We start from the raw sequence: 7,257 nt of genomic DNA on the forward strand, positions 1-7,257 counted from the left end.
TCGAACCGATCGTCATCTAACACAACCTCAATTTTCTTCTCCGTTCTTCTGTATATTGTTCTTGTAACTAACTTCGATGCATAAGTTGTTGAGCTGATTGTACGATAATTCTCGCACTTCTACACACCAACGTGGATAGTCGTTTTCTTGCAAGTTCCCTCAGTGACTATAAAAATTCTGATGAAATGTTATCCATCCCTTCTGACTTATTTGATTTTAAGTCCTCCAAAGCTCTCTTAAATTTTCGTTCTAATACTGGATCCCCGATCTCATCTAAATCTATGCCCGTTTCTTCTTCTATCACATCAGACAAACCTTCCCCCTCATTGAGGCATTCAATGTACTCTTAGATAGCTTTAGGACGGGTTCGGACGGACGCTATAATTTTATATTTCGCGCGTCCAGGGCTAAGCGCACGCCACCTCCTGGCTTTGCTATAATTATCAACGGACTACTATAGGGAGAAAACGAGGCCTCAGTTATGTCCCACCTGAGCATCCTACGTAATTCCCGTTGCACCACTTAGCGAAAACTAGTACATACTCTTAAGTCATCAAATTTCCTGGCAGATTAAAACTGTGTGTCGGACCGCGACTCGAACTCGGGACCTTTGCCTTTCGCGGGCAAGTGCTCTAACATCTGAGCTACCCAAGCACGGCTCACGACCTGTCCCCACAGATTCAATTCTGCCAGTACATCTTAAGTCATCAGTTGTTTCAAATGGTTCAAATGGCTCTGAGCATTATGGTACTTAGCATCTGAGGTCATCATTCCCCTAGAACTTAGAACTACTTAAACTTAACTAACCTAAGGACATCACACATATCCATACCCAAGGCAGGATTCGAACCTGCGACCGTAGCAGACTGAAGCGCCTAGAACCATTCGGCCACACCGGCCGGCTCAGTTGTTTCTTTTGCTGTTCATTAACGCACACAGACTCCTGAGTCTTGGTATGAGTTTCGTTTGCATCGGGTAGATGGTCATTCACATCGACTGACCTTGGTCCTGCTTTTGTCTTCGCTGGACGGTCCTACCTGTGTAAGATACTTCCGTTCGGCCCGAACGTTAGTTCTGGCGTGTTTATTACAGGACTTGACCGTGTTCTCGGGCCGGTTTTGTTGCACAATGTTGCAGTCTATGTTGTCGATCTGTAAACTGGGAAAATGACTGTCAGCCACCAGCACATTTGCACCAACTAATTTACTTGACAGGCCCTGGTAGAATCTGTCCTGATATTCTTTGGTACGAATCAACTTTAATTTTTCTATTTTCTCATGAATAAGTAAGGTGCTTTCTCCGTATTGGAGTTTCACACACACATTCTTCCGTCTTAGGAAGACCTTCCCCGCAAAGAGAGGTACGGTTAGACACCTGTCCAATAGTTCCATACTCGCTACTCTGAGATTCCCGGAGAAGGTCGGACGCACTTGTGAATCCACACTGAAGAAGGTGGATCCATTGCCCATATAGGCGAATCAATTATATGTAAGTCCGAAAGAACAGACGCCACGCATTTATATAATTTTCACATATATTCACCCAGTAATTTTCCTCTAAGTACACCTTTTCCTCTTCGGTCAATGCGATTGTCCCAGTATCGCGTTTTGTTAATGTAGCTTTCTTAGTATGTCGGGAGGTTCCTTGTGTAGGATGGTACGTCTCGAGACTTCCCGTAGCAGGCAGGCTTGTGCTTATATATGCGCTTGCTCGAACTGTTCGTAAGTAGAACACTGTTCGTCTGTTGCTGTGCCCACAGTGCAGATTCGCCTTGCATACACGCTGCTGTAAATTGTATCTTTTCAGGATCTGCCCAGGATGTAAGTCAAACACCCCTGAAACATCTTACGAAAACGATGACGAGTGGGAATGTCTTTTCCGGAAAATAATTCTGATATTGACGGTGTTTCAGCAGTCCTTCCTCTAACAAGACTGCGGTTAAACTTATTTTGCCGCAAGCATGCGTTCCAGTGGGATACTTCCATAGGGACTGTAAGGTCCAGCAAGTTGCGGTAAAGTTGCATCATTTTGACTTCTCACACAAAAACGGCTTTGGAAATGTTGCCATTCATGAAGAACTTCGTATTAATCAGAGTTCACTCTGTACGTCGTCGACCTGTTGCCGCCAGCAAGGAAACACATCTGTTAAAATGTTTTCTATCTGATCGAATTCGTTGCGAGGCGGTGCGCCTGATGTTCCCGGTTCTGACAATACTTCCGCATAGACAGCTTGCACTGCGGCGCGTATTCGCTTCTCTGCTTTTTGAAGAATGTCAGTGTTACGTTCTGCAAATCCTCTTTTCAAACACTATACTTAATTTTTAACTTTGAGCAGAGAGGTCGTCCTGTATCTTGAGATTTTGCTCAAAGGAGAGAACGTTAAACTGTAGCGTCAAATACGACACACTTGTCTGAACAGCTGCCTGAGTATCAGTCAGACAACTCTTTAACTCGATCAGGTATTCCACATTAAGCCTCCGTGAGACTCGTGATTTAGGTTTTGTTCTGAATGAGATTCGGATTTAACTGATCGTTCAGATTTTTCATCACAATATCAAACATCTTGCGCAAATTTTTGGTAAGTTCTCAAATTTCGCATCTAATTCTGGCCTTTGTTCATCAAATTTTTCATCTGTGTTTCTTGGCATACTTGCAGTAATAACAACAGTCAAAGTAGGGGTTAGTCTCTGGTGTAAGTCTTCCCAGTCGGTTGCTCAGTTTGAGCGGTGACTCGTTCCCGGTTGCACATCCTCTGACTCAAAAAGATTTATAACATTTGCTACTCCAGTTTCGAAAACCTCAATTTCTGGATCCGCGAGAGCCATTACTGAGTCGACAACATTACCGCTTTCGACATGCGATTCTATTTCTGTTTCGTCACCGGAATCCATTGTAGGAAATTTTACCTTGTTTCGGCATTTCTTTGAGTTTAAAGTTTATATTAGAAATGCAAATGAAATTGAAATGCTTGACAACAATGTGCCGGTGACTTAATATTACTTGTAACAGTAATAATGTTAGGCGGAAAAGACAAGATGTATGCCCGAAGGGCAAAACAAAACATTAGATTGTATTATATGCCATATTGTCGTGGCACAGAGCAAAGGCAGACATGTTTGACAACGTATCACCACACTGAGTATTAACTTCATAATGTAAATTAACACAGTTGCTTGAAAAATGCCAAAACGTGAGACATTAAGCGTAAAGTCGTCAAACATGTAAAGCAGGCAAAGAGCTATAATTTCCCTTATCTTTAGTACAGATGGGCCAAAGGGGAGGAGCCAGAAATACTGTGTCCTACAATGACCTATCGCTCCCCCTTTCCTACCCCAAACCTGTCCTCACCATGTCCTTTTCATGTCATTTCCTGTAATAAGTGTAAGACCTCAACGGCAGCGACAGCGGAGAAAGACTCTTTCGGAACGGTGAAGCTCACGGAAGAGTCACGTTTTCTCTTTGGGTACAAAAAGAGTACAAGTAGCGACTGTACTCCAGGGGGGCGTGCGCAGACAGCGTCTGACCCATAGTGAGTGGCTTAATTTAGGCTGTACAACCTACTGCCTATGTGGAAAGTAACGAGAAACTACCACATAACTTTCCAAACCAGTACATGGTATGTTTCTCCATGTGAAAGATTCCGGAATTAAAACTTCCACTCATTCGGATCTTTGGGAAGGGAACACTTTGAGAGTAGACATATTTGAAAGAAAGAAAGGGACAGTGAAGGAAGGAAAGATAAGGATTGGAATATAAAGTGTGAGGACACCACTGCAAGCAGGAAAGCTAGAGAATGCAAAACAGGAGATGAAAAAGAACAGATTAGATGCCCTTGGTTTGTGTGAAATGAGATGGGGAGAGAATGGGGAGATCGAAAGTGGAGATTATAAGCTCTTTTACTCAGGGGAAATCAAGAGTGCTGAAAACGGGGTAGGAATATTGATAGGACAAAAGCTGAAAAATAAGTTAAGGAAGGTACATTACATTGAGGGAAGACTGATGATGATACAACTGAAGGGTAGTTTAAAAGTTTTGGTGTTAATACAGGTACATATGCCAACCAGCCAACATAGAAATCAGGAAGTGGAAGAATATAATGAGAAAATACAAGAACCCATCGAGAAAGAAAATACACACATCAAAATAGTTTTGCATCACCTCGGCTCCGAAAGTTCCTGAACCTGTACAGAAAACTGGAACAGACATCAACATAAACATCATTTCCGCCCTTTGTATTGCTCATGGAAACCACACATTGCATGTTGTACCACCATACAGCGAGACCTCCAGATGTGATGGTCCAGAATGGTGTACAAACCGGTACCTCAAATACCCAGTACCACGTTCTCTTGCATTGGTGCATGCCTGTATTTGTCGTGGCATACTATCCACAAGTTTATCAACGCACTGTTGGTCCAGTTTGTCCCACTCCTCTACGGCGATACGGCGTACATCCCTCGGACTGGTTGGTGGGTCAGGTCGCCCATCTCAACCTATCCCAGGCACGTTCGATAGTGTTCATGTCTAGAGAACATGCTGGTCATCCTAGTCGATGGATGTCATTATCCCGAAGGAAGTCATTCACAAGATGTGCACCATGTGGGAGCGAATTTTCATCCATGAAGACGAATGCCTGGCCAATATGCTGCCGATGTGGTTACACTATCTCTTGGCGGATGGCATTCACGTATCGGACAGCCGTTACGGCGCCTTCCATGACCACCAGCGGCGTACGTCGGCCCCACATAGTGCCGCCCCTAAACAGCAGGGAACCTCCATCTTCCTGCACTCGCTGGACAGTGTGTCAAAGCCGTTGAACCTGGTTGGGTTGCCTCCAATCACGACGATTGTCTGGTTGAAGTATGCGACACTCATCGGTGAAGAGAACGTGACGCCAGTCCTGAACGGTCAAGTCAGCATGTTGTTAGGCCCATCTGTGCCGCGCTGCATAGATGGACCTCGCCATGGACGTCTGGAGTGAAGTTGCGCACAGTTTGAGTCGTAACACGACGTCCTGTGGGTGCACGAAAGCATTATTCAACATGGTGGCGTTACTGTCAGGGTTCCTTCGAGCCATAATCCGTAGGTAGCGGTCATCCACTGCAGTAGTTGCCTTTGGGCGGCCTTAGCGAGGCATGTCACCGACAGTGAGAGAGGTGGACGGCTAATTATTTACTGTAAAGAAATTTCACTTGCAGTGGGTAAGATATTATTTGAACACCATAAAAGGAAACGTTACACATGGATACCAAATTTGAATAGGGAAATATATCAGTTGGACTACATCCTGATACAAAAATGCTTTAGGAACTGTTTGAAGAATGCCAAAACTTATCCAGGAGCGTATATAAATTCAGACCACAACCTAGTAGTGGAAGAAATACAAGTGAATTTGATAAAAATCTAGAGGGGTAAAAGAAAAGAAAGACTAAATATGGAAAGACTCAAAGAGATAGGAAAGGCATCAGATTTGGAAAACAGATTTATGGAAAAATGGGAAAATGTTAATGACAAATGGCTAAAATGAGGGAACGACTCATGGACACTGGCAAGGAAGTACTAGGAATTAGAATATCCCAATGTAGCAGGGAAGAATGGATAACAGAAAACATGTTCAAAAAGAGCGGAGAAAGTGGAAAAATGTAGAAACTGAAGAAGGCAAAAAGAGGTACAGGAAACTGAATATAGAATTAAGAAGAGAAACTGAAGAAACCAGGGAAAAGTGGGTGAAACAGAAATGCGACGAAATAGAGAAAATATAGAAAGAGGGAAAATATGAAATGATGTATGGACTGGCTAGTGAGATAGTTTTGAATGTAAAAGAAAGAGGAATAACATGGAAACAGAAAGAGTGGATGGTACTCCAGCAGAAGAACCACAGGAGGTTTTGAACAGATGGCAAGAATTTATTGAATGTCTGTGTAAGAGGAATGAAATACAAAGCGAAATTAAGGTCGAAGAGGAGCAATATGTGCCGGAAGATGGAAAGGGATTCACCATCTTGGAAGCAGATGTGGAAATGGCGCTGAAGGCGATGAAGAATAGGAAGGCATGTGGAATTGATGATTTGGCAGCAGAATTGATCAAGAGTCTGGGAAACAAGGCAAGGATAGAAACAGTCTACCTCTGTAATGAGGTATATGACAAAGGGGAATGGCCTGAGGACTTCCTTGCTACATTTATGATACCAACAGAGAAAATGGGAAATACTAAAAAATGTGGAAGAGCATAGGACCACCAGTCAAATTTCTCATGGACCTGAAGCGTTGCTGAGAGTGTTGAACATAATGCTATATGGCAAGCTGTATAGAGGGACTGCAGAGGAACAGTTCGGATTTAGAAGAGGAAAAGAAAGAAGAGATGCTATTTGGCTTGTTAAGATCAAAAAATGGTTCAAATTGCTCTGAGCACTATGGGACTTAACATCTGAGGTCATCACGCCCCTAGAACTTCTAAGTTCTAGGGGAGTGATGACCTCAGATGTTAAACCTAACTAACCTAAGGACATCACATACATCCATGCCCCAGGCAGGATTCGAATCTGCGATCGTCGCGGTCGCACGGTTCCAGACTGAAGCGTCTAGAACCGCTCGGCCACTGTGGCTGGCCGCCTGTTAAGAACTACGGGGGAAAGATATATGGAAGAAGGTAGGAAAATCTTTGCTGTTTTTATAGATTTAGAAAAGGCTTTTGACAGAGTTTAGTGATCATGATGATCGATATTTTGAATAGGAAAGGAGTAGAGTGGAAAGAGAGACTACTGACACCGAATCTATATTTACACCAGACAGTAAGGATAAGGATGGGAAATGAAATATAAGAAGGAAACAGCATTGGCCCAGGTGTTGGACAAGGTTGTTGCCTTTTCCCACAGTTGTTTAATGCATACCTTGAGGAGATTATTGTGAAAGTCTCCGTTGGGAAAAGAGGAATATATATTGGTAGAAAGAGAATAAACTGCGAGTGAATCTGGCAACATTTTCGAACAGCGTGCGCTACTACGAGCGCGGTGGCGGCAGCAGAGACGCAGTACCTGCGACTGCAGGTGGTGTAGTCGGCAAAATCTGATCATCGGGAAGTTCTGCAAGTTGGCGTCATCGGCAGCGCGTTGCGGGCCACGAGCGGCACTTTACTTGCTGTGGTAAATGCGGTACCGGAGGATTACGGGTGAGGGGTTTCGGTGTGTGCTGTGACAGCGTAGATGCGGCGCCTGACTTCGCTATAATTGTACCGACAAAAATTTTAAAGAAGGGAACT

Source organism: Schistocerca nitens, chromosome 8 (genome assembly GCF_023898315.1).
Source record: "Schistocerca nitens isolate TAMUIC-IGC-003100 chromosome 8, iqSchNite1.1, whole genome shotgun sequence".
NCBI lineage: Eukaryota > Metazoa > Arthropoda > Insecta > Orthoptera > Acrididae > Schistocerca > Schistocerca nitens.